The 13505-nt window shown below is 41.8% G+C and overlaps 1 protein-coding gene across 3 annotated transcripts in view; it reads right to left on the bottom strand.

Moving 5' to 3' along the window:
• Positions 1-13505, bottom strand: part of LOC126259308 (serine/threonine-protein kinase N) — a 350492-nt gene that overhangs the window by 300309 nt on the left and 36678 nt on the right. The window lies entirely within an intron of this gene.

Raw genomic sequence — 13505 nt, forward strand, 5'->3', positions numbered from 1 at the left:
TGCCATACACTCCGATAGTGGATAGATTTATCTGCATAAGTCAGTGGTTTTCAAACTTTTTGGATCCAGGCGGCTCCCTAGACCTCAACATAAACACCAACGGCTATTTTCGCACACGACTTTCGGCTCCCAGTGTGGGGTAAATAAGGTTCTTTTTATTATTTCTTCATTAACTGTTGACATGACTCATTTTAATCAACTTTTAACGTTCATATATCTTATTCTTACAACGAAAGCAATGGGAAGAATTACCTTGCTAGAACACTTACTCCGCAAGCCACCGTTCATCATAAGAATAAACCTGATGTAAACATTGTGCTACGTATTCTTCCGCGTTTGCTGGAACCTCATTGGATTTCAGTTTCACGTGGGACTGCAGCCAACCTGTCGTGAGTACTGTCAAGTACGATAATAAGGCTACGTTTTGTGCTGTGCGTTACGCGCACATCGACTTAGTGACAAAACGGGACAACAGCTTTACTGGCGCATTTAACTTAGCACTGGCCGGTCACCTGAAACAGCTAGCCTGCAGTGACGCGGCCAGCTGCAGTTCACACGTAAAACGAGACGAGCGGAGGAGCAATACAGCTTAGAATGTCATTTAATTTTCAAGCACCATGAAATAATACACTGCAAATCTCCCACAATACGCTCCTTAAGCCTAGTTTACACGACACTAGGTAGCAGGCAACTGCGCTACCAGCCAAGGCGCACGCGCGTTTGCGCAACTCGGTGAAACTAAACACTTTTGGCGTGTTCCAACTATGGCGACACCAGTTGCATGAGTTTTGAGGTTATGAGTGTTCTTAGAGTTTATACAAACTGAAATATGATGTGGGGAATGGAGAATAATGTCCGCTTTTTGGATATCTATGTTTTGCATATGTGTTCGTGGGATTTCAGTGATGTTATTACAAAAATACGGACATATTGCTACCGCTGAGACCACGTAGATGGTTTGACAATATCTGAGCTGCAGGGCAAAATTTACTGAGTTAGGAGCACACAGACAACTGAATTAAGAAAAATACAAGCAAATGTAATTCTAGCTCTGGCAATGCTCTCGTCTGCAACATTAAAATCCCATCGTTCGAGTTGGCCAACTCTTTGTTAAGGAATATTGTTGACAGGAGGGAAGGCTATACAAATTCAAGAAGCTGCATTCTTTATTCAGTATTCATCTATTTAAAACGTCGCCGTAGTGCTCCCCATCCACATATGTTAGAATTTTGAAATATTGCCGCTGTAAAGATCTATCTTCGAGAGAGTAGTTTGCAAGCCTCTCTCTTCTTAATGCGGCCTGCTTCGAGTAATTATTGTTGCTAATGTTAATAATTACTGGTGTTAATTAAATAGCGTCATCACCAACAAAATCCGTATCTTATAGCATGCCAAGTGTTCTCGATTGTAATGCACGCAATATATGTAATTTCAGTTCTGGCAACAGTGCTTCATGCATTACAGTACCTTTATTCCTTATCACATAACTAATTATAATTAGAAGAAACGTAAACACTTCTGGTGTCATTCTAAGATAATTAAAAGAACTTCTTGGATCTTCCGCTATACATTATTTCAGCAAGGATGCTGAGCAACCGAGCTGACGTCTTTTCTTCCTCCAGTCACGAATCTAAACACATTTCTTAATTTTTTTCTTATGCAGCGATTCCATACAAACAAGCATTAACCTCATCACAACTCGTGCGACGTGCAGCTGCCAAAACTTTCATTTCAGACACGGCTCAGGGACCCACAAAATGACGAAACTGAAGTGTATACATGCGTCGGCGTGTCAACAGTCATATATGAAACCACTTGCGGTCCACTCATTCCACGCAACGAGTGGCGGAATCAAATGTCGTCGTGTAAACTAGGCTTTAGACAACTAAACGAAAACCGCAACACGTTATCGTTTTTAGCTAACGTACTATTGTAACTAAAAACAAGAATGATGACAGTTCCTGACTTAACCACAGGGTAATTTTTCTGCATAAGTTGTGTGTGTAATGTAAGGGAGTATTCAAGGATTTCGCCGTATAATTAAATACTGAAGCCACTGAAGGTATTACAGTCAGTCGTGTGGTAATCTTTTAGCTCCTTCCTTGTCCGAATCCGAGAAATACATTTCAATTCTGGAAAAGTCACCTGCTACGTGGTTAACGAGCCTATCAACAAGAGAATCCACGAAGTCAACCAGGCGCAGCATTTTCTCTTCTTCTTTCATGACGAGCCGTTCTATATACCGCCAGCGTTCGGCAGTGACTTGTGTAAAAGCTTCGTACGTTAGCTCCAGTACGTCTGGCAGCTTAATAGTCTTGTTACTTCTCGAGCCAAATCCCGCACCTTGGCTCCAGATCAGTACTGTCGGGTTCATATTGTAATGGTACAGAAGCAAATGTAAAAATATAGAATTTGTGTGATGTGCTCGATGCTGTAAAAATAATTCTTTTTCATGGTTCTACGGTACCTATCTACCTCTGTATTATAAAACGATAGACATTTTTGCCATAAAAATTAAATTGTTATGTTTTCTTAAGTTAACAACTTTTATGAACAATCTTTCATAAAACGTCAATAATTAAGAATTTGTATTTGAACTGGAAAAAGGAATTTCGCGTCCAGTATGTAATTAGAAACAAGAAAACGTGCATTATTCATAAATAATGATGATGAGTTTCATAATTACGAGATGTAGGTATTTCAAATTGAACGAGAAGAAAAAAATGACACTGGGGAAATCTGAACAAAAGCACGAATAACCGCCTCTACTTTACATTCCATTACGCTACCGACTGCGCTACACGTTCAATTTGAGTTTATCAACTGCATTATACAGGGTGGTCCATTGATCGTGACCGGTCCAAATATCCCACGAAATAAGCGTCAAACGAAAAAACTACAAAGAACGAAACTTGTTTAGCTTGAAGGGGGAAACCAGATGGCGCTATGGTTGGCCCGCTAGATGGCGCTGCCATAGGTCAAACGGATATCAACTGCGTTTTTTTAAATACGAACCCCCATTTTTTATTACATATTCGTGTAGTACGTAAAGAAATATGAATGTTTTAGTTGGACCACTTTTTTCACTTTGTGATAGATGGCGCTGTAATAGTCACAAACATATGGCTCACAATTTTAGACGAAGAATTTGTAACAGGTAGGTTTTTGAAATTAAAATACAGAAAGTAGGTACGTTTGAACATTTTATTTCGGTTGTTCCAATGTGATACATGTACCTTTGCGAACTTACCACTTCTGAGAACGCATGCTGTTACAGTGTGATTACCTGAAAATAACACATTAATGCAATAAATGCTCAAAATTATGTCCGTCAACCTCAATGCATTTGGCAATACGTGTAACGACATTCCTCTCAACACCGAGTAGTTCGCCTTCCGTAATGTTCGCACATGAATTAGCAATGCATTGACGCCTGTTGTCAGGCGTTGTCGGTGGATCACGATAGCAAATATCTTTCAACTTTCCCCACAGAAAGAAATCCGGGGACGTCAGATCCGGTGAACGTGCGGGCCATGGTATGGTGCTTCGACGACCAATCCACCTGTCACGAAATATGCTATTCTATACCCCTTCAACCGCACGCAAGCTATGTGCCGGACATCCATCACGTTGGAAGTACATCGCCATTCTGTCATGCATTGAAACATCTTGTAGTAACATCGGTAGAACATTAAGTAGGAAATCAGCATACATTGCACCATTTAGATTGCCATCGAGAAAATGGAGGCCAATTATCCTTCCTTTCATAATGCCGCGCCACATACATCAACCCGCCAAGGTCGCTGATATTCCACCTGTCGCAACCATCGTGGATTTTCCGTTGCCCAATAGTGCGTATTAGGCCGGTTTACGTTACCGCTGTTGGTGAACGACGCTTCGCCGCTAAATAGAACGCGTGCAAAAAATCTGTCATCTTCCCGGAATTTCTCTTGTGCCCGATGACAGAACTGTACACGACGTTCAAAGTCGTCGCCATGCAATTCCTGGTGCATAGAAATATGGTACGGGTGCAATCGATGTTGATGTAGCATTCTCAACACCGACGTTTTTGAGATTCCCGATTCTCGCGCAATTTGTCTGCTACTGATGTTCGGATTAGCCGCGACAGCAGTTAAAACACCTACTTGGCCATCATCATTTGTTGCAGGTCGTGGTTGACGTTTTACATGGGGCTGAATACTTCCTGTTTCGTTAAATAACGTAACTATCCAGCGAACGGTCCGGACACTTTGATGTCGTCGTCCAGGATACCGAGCAGCATACATAGCACACCACCGTTGGGCATTTTGATCACAATAGCCATACATTAGCACGATATCGATCTTTTCCGCAGTTGGTAAACGGTCCGTTTTAACACGGGTAATGTATCACGAAGCAAATACCGTCGGCACTGGCGGAATGTTACGTGATACCACGTACTTATACGTTTGTGACTATTACAGTGCCATCTATCACAAAGCGAAAAAAGTGGACCAACTAAAACATTCATATTTCTTTACGTACTACACGAATATGTAATAAAAAATGGGAGTTCCTATTTTAAAAAACGCAGTTGATAATCCGTTTGACCTATGGCAGCGCCATCTAGCGGGTTGAGCGCCATCGGGTTTTCCCCTTCAAGCTAGACGAGTTTCGTTCTTGATAGTTTTTTCGTTTGATGCTTATTTCGTGAGATATTTGGCCCGCTCACTATCAGCGGACCACCCTGTATACAACGCTGGGAGAACTTCAAAGCCGAATATCTCCTTAAATTCATGAAAAAACATTAAGAAAGCCTATTTCTCGGCACTTTTTAACAGTGTTCCACGCCCGTGTTTCACTACGGAACAGAAAACAGCCTCAGCCATTTTCACATTGCGCACTTAACAGCGCAATCAGAGCACAACGCTGCAGAGGCTGTGAGTGTACACGATTTTTGAAATAAAAACTACGTGGCTAAATCAAGATTAAGAAAAACGTTGATGGCTGTAAATACATTTGAATATCTTAAAGTTTCATTTAAAGTAACTTAGTACATAAATAGGACCTACTTCCAAGAGCGTAACAACACCAGGTACGTGTTCTTCTGATCAATCATTGCGTTTGTGTTTGTTTACAACAGGTTTATTCTTATGATGAACGGATTATAGTCATTTCCTTTCCCGTTCCACTCGTAAATAGAGCGAGGGGAAAACGACTATCTATACACCTCCGTAGGAGCCCTGATTTCTGGTATCTTATCTTCGTAGTCCCTAAGCAAAATGTACGTTGGCGGTAGTAGAATCGTTCTGCAGTCAGCTTCAAACGCACGTTCTCTAAATTTTATCAACATTGTTCCTCCAAAAGAACGTCACCTTCCTTTCAGGGATTCCCATTTGAGTTCCCGAGGATCTCTGTAACATATGCATGTCAGTCGAACCTAGCGGTAACTAATCTAGCAGCCTACTCTTAACTGCTTCCGTGTCTCCCTTTAATCCAACTCGGTGGGCACCCCAAACAATCGAGCTATCTCGAGAACGGTTCGCACTCTCAATAAACCGAAGTCGACCATTCGCCTTTCCTAACACTATCCTTAAATACTCGTTCCATCGCTTTGCAGCGTTACAGTCTGATATTTAATCGTCATGACTGTGTCATGCAGTACACTACTAATGTTGTATTCGATTATTTCCTTCTCATCTGCATTAACTTACAATTCTCTAAATTTTGAGATAGCTGTTGGTTGGCTGATTTCGGGGAGGGAACCAAACAGCGAGGTCATTGGTCCCATTGCAAGGATGGGTGGAAGGAAGTCGGCCGCGCCCTTCCAAAGGACCCGTCCCGGCATTTGCCTGAAGTGATTTAGGGAAATCACGGAAAACCGAAGTCGGGAGGGCCGGACGCGGGTCTGAACTGCCGTCCTCCCGAATGCGAGTCCAGAGCGCTAACCACTGCGCCACCTCGATCGGTAGCTAGCTTTCATTCATCACGCCAACTACGAATTTTGTCTAAGTCATCTTGTGTCCCCTTATAGTCACTCAATAACGTCTTCCCATACACCGCAACATACAGCCGCAGATTATTGCTCACCCTGTCTGTCATATCATTTATATGTACAGGGCTATTACAAATGATTGAAGCGATTTCATAAATTCACTGTAGCTCCATTCATTGACATATGGTCAGGCCACACTACAGATACGTAGAAAAACTCATAAAGGTTTGTTCGGCTGAAGCCGCACTTCGGTTTCTGCCGCCAGAGCGCTCGAGAGCGCAGTGAGACAAAATGGCGACAGGAGCCGAGAAAGCGTATGTCGTGCTTGAAATGCACTCACATCAGTCAGTCATAACAGTGCAACGACACTTCAGGACGAAGTTCAACAAAGATCCACCAACTGCTAACTCCATTCGGCGATGGTATGCGCAGTTTAAAGCTTCTGGATGCCTCTGTAAGGGGAAATCAACGGGTCGGCCTGCAGTGAGCGAAGAAACGGTTGAACGCGTGCGGGCAAGTTTCACGCGTAGCCCGCGGAAGTCGACGAATAAAGCAAGCAGGGAGCTAAACGTACCACAGCCGACGGTTTGGAAAATCTTACGGAAAAGGCTAAATCAGAAACCTTACCGTTTACAATTGCTTCAAGCCCTGACACCCGATGACAAAGTCAAACGCTTTGAATTTTCGGCGCGGTTGCAACAGCTCATGGAAGAGGATGCGTTCAGTGCGAAACTTGTTTTCAGTGATGAAGCAACATTTTTTCTTAATGGTGAAGTGAACAGACACAATGTGCGAATCTGGGCGGTAGAGAATCCTCACGCATTCGTGCAGCAAATTCGCAATTCACCAAAAGTTAACGTGTTTTGTGCAATCTCACGGTTTAAAGTTTACGGTCCCTTTTTCTTCTGCGAAAAAAACGTTACAGGACAAGTGTATCTGGACATGCTGGAAAATTGGCTCATGCCATAACTAGAGACCGACAGCGCCGACTTCATCTTTCAACAGGATGGTGCTCCACCACACTTCCATCATGGTGTTCGGCATTTCTTAAACAGGATATTGGAAAACCGATGGATCGGTCGTGGTGGAGATCATGATCAGCAATTCATGTCATGGCCTCCACGCTCTCCCGACTTAACCCCATGCGATTTCTTTCTGTGGGGTTATGTGAAAGATTCAGTGTTTAAACCTCCTCTACCAAGAAACGTGCCAGAACTGCGAGCTCGCATCAACGATGCCTTCGAACTCATTGATGGGGACATGCTGCACTGAGTGTGGGAGGAACTTGATTATCGGCTTGATGTCTGCCGAATCACTAAAGGGGCACATATCGAACATTTGTGAATGCCTAAAAAAACTTTTTTAGTTTTTGTATGTGTGTGCAAAGCATTGTGAAAATATCTCAAATAATGAAGTTATTGTAGAGCTGTGAAATAGCTTCAATCATTTGTAATAATCCTGTATAGTGTATATTATACAGAGTAATAGCGGTTCTATCACACTTCCCAAGTGCACTCGTGATGATACCCTTGCCTCTGTTGAACACTCGCCGTCGAGGACACAGGACTGAAGAAGTCTTCGAATATTTCACTTACGTGGGAACCTATGCTGTATGCTCGTAACTTCCTTAAGAGTCTGCAATGGGGAACTGCGACCGCAAGATTTCGTGTGTGAGAAGGGCAAGCTAAGTTTACCACAACAGATGCTTTCTAAACCAGTGCTGATTTGTAGACAAAAGCTCTTACGTCGCAACGAAATTATTACATTCGAAATAAGAATAGCCGGCCGCGGTGGCCGAGCGGTTCTAGGCGCTTCAGTCAGGAACCGCGCGACTGCTACAGTCGCAGGTTAGAATCCTGCCTCGGGCATCGATGCGTGTGATATCCTTAGGTTAGTTACGTTTCAGTAGTTCTAAGTTCTAGGGGACTGATGGCCTCAGATGTTAAGTCCCATAGTGCTCAGAGCCAAATAAGAATATACTCAAGAATTCTGCATTATTTTTCCAGTTTCTTAGGAATTCGTGCTGGACGAGAGATTCGCGATAAATGGAAGCTATGCAGCAAGGGCCTAAGGTCACAGAATACTCTTCGTAAAACCGAATTGGCATTCCATCCGGACCTGGTAACTTATCTGTTTTCAGCTCTTTCAGCTGCTTCTCTACGCCAGAGAGGATCCTTCATCCAACTGTGTTGATCAACTTCGTCTGGCAAGTACTTCAAAAATTAATCACTGAGTTCAATTAAATGATCCAGATTCACTTCTTCACTCAACTGAAAGTCATTGTCGTCTAAGCTTCTTCTCCCAGAATAGTACTTTCTTTCTGAAGGATGAAATTTATCTGACATCTGGAGAATGTTGATCTCATTACCTTGAAGGGGTACATTAAATGAAATGAGTTATCCAAAGATGATACAATGTTTCTGTCGAAAAACGTAAGTGTGAAGTTTGTTCCTGAGTTCATACTCTTTTTTTTTTTTCTCTGGTGCAAGCGAGCGAGAGTTACTGTAATAAATTTGAGAAATGTCCTCTGCACTCATATCAACGCACATCTGTTCAACACATATTGACTTAAGTGGCAGATTTTTAATGAAGTTTACCACCTCGATCACTGACTGAAGAATTTCGTGAAGGACACCGCTCATGCCTTTTGATGTCAGTGTTTCTTGGCGAATAAAAAAGTGTTTCCAAATACCACGAGAAGCTTCTTTGTGCATCTTAGCTTGCAGTCTGACCTAACAGCCAGCAACACTACGATCTCTATCTGTACACACACCGACAAAACTTTTCCAATTAACTTTATTTTATTTTATAAAAGATAGTAGTATTTCAAAGATGTCTCTTACTTTCGTTTCAAGTGTTATTTCTTTGCAGAAAAAGAAGATCTTCATGAAATTTCTTGTCATACATTACCAAACGTAACAAATTAGATGTGAGTCATTGTCGTTGTCTGTAGCTTCATCCAACTAAATGGCAAAATCATCATTACCTTTGAGTTTTTCAACAACTGATCATTATTGTCGGCAGCGAAATAGAGTATTCGACGGCTAATACTACATGTGCAGATTGAGTTTACATTCGGCGCAGTGGATGGTGAGAGCAACCCTAATGGTGTTTCTCATTTATAGTCGCTCCCATCAGCCACCGCGCCGAGTGTCAACTTAGTTTGAGCGTATAGCAGTGTTATCTGACAAAGGTACACTTGCCAATGGCTAGGCGGTTGACTTACCTATCATAATAGATACCGTGTCCACAGTTGCTGGTAATAATTATAAGGTCTTCCATTATTCTGTCAGGTTTTTTGCTCTTCTCTATACAGTAAGCAAAGAAGAGCTTTTATAGGAATCGTAGCTTGTTTACGAAAAGTTTTTACTTTGTTCTGTCATTATTTTTAACTTGTGGGAAAAGTATCATCGCGGTTTGCTTATCAAACTACAGTGATTTCGCTCCAAATGTTGTTTCATTTTATTAGGAGCGTGCCTGCAGTAGTTAGGACTTCTAAGCAAGTGACACACCATGGTGATTCTCTATTTCCAACAGTACTACATGTAAAACCGAAATTCAAGTGACTGTCCTCACACTTCCTACATTTTCGTCTATTCATGTCTTTAGAAATGGGTGATATATTTGAAAAATCGCATTTTGCATTTACATTTAAAAATTTGTCCAAACTAACTAATCGGTCCACTCGATATCACTACAACCGTGTTGTTCCTTAACTCGCATCAGAAAGCAAATTCACCCAACCCTTATTTTTACGAGAACACCGCGACGCCCTTATTGTAGAGCCATCACTACGACCGCACACGTTGTTTAACTCACGTCGGAAAGCAAAGTCATCCAACCATTATTTTTATGAGAACACCGCGTACCCTTATTGTAGAGCCGCGACATCCCTGGGAGCCACGACGCATCCGATATAAGCAATTCACACAGTTCCCAATGACCATATCGAAGCCAAGAAGTTCTCTCTCCCGGATTGAAAAGAAGAACAGGTGGTACAACCTGCCTTTGGTGCAATCAGTTTTTTTTAATTAAATGAGATTCGTATATTTAAGCGAATAAAACTGTTACGAACGATTAAATCTTGTTTTATTAATTCGAGTACAACGTACCCACAACGTCACAGAACAAGTCGTCGTTGCATTTTATGGTTCGAGAATCTCTACCTCCAGGAGAGTAGTTGTTTTGCCTCACTTTATAGGCAGCGTTTCAATATTACTGATGATTGACGACGTTTCACTGCGAGAGATACTGCGACTATATGTTTCACCACAAGTTTATTTTCTTCGCTGTCTCAGTTAAGAATATTACAAACGACGTCTAGTTCTCGGCCATAATGATCAATCTTCACATTTACAAATCAAAAATAAAAATAGCAATATGTACTATTTCAGTAAATAAACGTGAGGTGAAAAAGCTTAAAAAAATTTGAAATCATAATTTACGTAAGTCACTTTCCATTTATCTACTTACTGTTAGTTTTCATATGCAAACATGAACCATGTACCTTGCCGTTGGTGGGGAGGCTTGCGTGCCTCAGCGATACAGATGGCCGTACCGTAGGTGCAACCACAACGGAGGGGTATCTGTTGAGAGGCCAGACAAACATGTGGTTCCTGAAGAGGGGCAGCAGCCTTTTCAGTAGTTGCAGGGGCAACAGTCTGGATGATTGACTGATCTGGCCTTGTAACATTAACCAAAACGGCCTTGCTGTGCTGGTACTGCGAACGGCTGAAAGCAAGGGGAAACTACAGCCGTAATTTTTCCCGAGGACATGCAGCCCTACTGTATGATTAAATGATGATGGCGTCCTCTTGGGTAAAATATTCCGGAGGTAAATTAGTCCCCCATTCGGATCTCCGGGCGGGGACTACTCAAGAGGGCGTCGTTATCAGGAGAAAGAAAACTGGCGTTCTACGGATCGGAGCGTGGAATGTCAGATCACTTAATCGGGCAGGTAGGTTAGAAAATTTGAAAAGGGAAATGGATAGGTTAAAGTTAGATATAGTGGGAATTAGTGAAGTTCGGTGGCAGGAGGAACAAGACTTTTGGTCTGGTGATTACAGGGTTATAAATACAAAATCAAATAGGGGTAACGCAGGAGTAGGTTTAATAATGAATAAAAAAATAGGAGTGCGGGTTAGCTACTACAGACAGCATAGTGAACGCATTATTGTGGCCAAGATAGACACAAAGCCCATGCCTGCTACAGTAGTACAAGTTTATATGCCAACTAGCTCTGCAGATGATGAAGAAATAGATGAAATGTATGACGAGATAAAAGAAATTATTCAGGTAGTGAAGGGAGACGAAAATTTAATAGTCATGGGTGACTGGAATTCATCAGTAGGAAAAGGGAGAGAAGGAAACATAGTAGGTGAATATGGATTGGGGGGAAGAAACGAAAGAGGAAGCCGCCTTGTAGAATTTTGCACAGAGCATAGCTTAATCATAGCTAACACTTGGTTCAAGAATCATGAAAGGAGGCTGTATACATGGAAGAAGCCTGGAGATACTGACAGGTTTCAGATAGATTATATAATGGTAAGACAGAGATTTAGGAACCAGGTTTTAAATTGTAAGACATTTCCTGGGGCAGATGTGGATTCTGACCACAATCTATTGGTTATGAACTGCAGATTGAAACTGAAGAAACTGCAAAAAGGTGGGAATTTAAGGAGATGGGACCTGGATAAACTGAAAGAACCAGAGGTTGTAGAGAGTTTCAGGGAGAGCATAAGGGAACAATTGACAGGAATGGGGGAAAGAAATACAGTAGAGGAAGAATGGGTAGCTCTGAGGGATGAAGTGGTGAAGGCAGCAGATGATCAAGTAGGTAAAAAGACGAGGGCTAATAGAAATCCTTGGGTAACAGAAGAAATATTGAATTTAATTGATGAAAGGAGAAAATACAAAAATGCAGTAAATGAAGCAGGCAAAAAGGAATACAAACGTCTCAAAAATGAGATCGACAGAAAGTGCAAAATGGCTAAGCAGGGATGGCTAGAGGACAAATGTAAGGATGTAGAGGCTTGTCTCACTAGGGGTAAGATAGATACTGCCTACAGGAAAATTAAAGAGACCTTTGGAGAGAAGAGAACCACTTGTATGAATATCAAGAGCTCAGATGGCAACCCAGTTCTAAGCAAAGAAGGGAAGGCAGAAAGGTGGAAGGAGTATATAGAGGGTTTATACAAGGGCGATGTACTTGAGGACAATATTATGGAAATGGAAGAGGATGTAGATGAAGACGAAATGGGAGATAAGATACTGCGTGAAGAGTTTGACAGAGCACTGAAAGACCTGAGTCGAAACAAGGCCCCGGGAGTAGACAACATTCCATTAGAACTACTGATAGCCTCGGGAGAGCCAGTCATGACAAAACTCTACCATCTGGTGAGCAAGATGTATGAGACAGGCGAAATACCCTCAGACTTCAAGAAGAATATAATAATTCCAATCCCAAAGAAAGCAGGTGTTGACAGATGTGAAAATTACCGAACTATCAGTTTAATAAGTCACAGCTGCAAAATACTAACGCGAATTCTTTACAGACGAATGGAAAAACTGGTAGAAGCGGACCTCGGGGAAGATCAGTTTGGATTCCGTAGAAATGTTGGAACACGTGAGGCAATACTGACCTTACGACTTATCTTGGAAGAAAGATTAAGAAAAGGCAAACCTACGTTTCTAGCATTTGTAGACTTAGAGAAAGCTTTTGACAATGTTGACTGGAATACTCTCTTTCAAATTCTGAAGGTGGCAGGGGTAAAATACAGGGAGCGAAAGGCTATTTACAATTTGTACAGAAACCAGATGGCAGTTATGAGAGTCGAGGGGCATGAAAGGGAAGCAGTGGTTGGGAAAGGAGTGAGACAGGGTTGTAGCCTCTCCCCGATGTTATTCAATCTGTATATTGAGCAAGCAGTAAAGGAAACAAAAGAAAAATTCGGAGTAGGTATTAAAATTCATGGAGAAGAAGTAAAAACTTTGAGGTTCGCCGATGACATTGTAATTCTGTCAGAGACAGCAAAGGACTTGGAAGAGCAGTTGAACGGAATGGACAGTGTCTTGAAAGGAGGATATAAGATGTACATCAACAAAAGCAAAACAAGGATAATGGAATGTGGTCGAATTAAGTCGGGTGATGCTGAGGGAATTAGATTAGGAAATGAGACACTTAAAGTAGTAAAGGAGTTTTGCTATTTAGGGAGTAAAATAACCGATGATGGTCGAAGTAGAGAGGATATAAAATGTAGACTGGCAATGGCAAGGAAAGCGTTTCTCAAGAAGAGAAATTTGTTAACATCGAGTATAGATTTAGGTGTCAGGAAGTCGTTTCTGAAAGTATTTGTATGGAGTGTAGCCATGTATGGAAGTGAGACATGGACGATAACTAGTTTGGACAAGAAGAGAATAGAAGCTTTCGAAATGTGGTGCTACAGAAGAATGCTGAAGATAAGATGGGTAGATCACGTAACTAATGAGGAGGTATTGAATAGGATTGGAGAGAAGAGAAGTTTGTGGCACA

This window comes from Schistocerca nitens, chromosome 5, assembly GCF_023898315.1.
Source record: "Schistocerca nitens isolate TAMUIC-IGC-003100 chromosome 5, iqSchNite1.1, whole genome shotgun sequence".
In the NCBI taxonomy this organism is placed as follows: Eukaryota; Metazoa; Arthropoda; class Insecta; order Orthoptera; family Acrididae; genus Schistocerca; species Schistocerca nitens.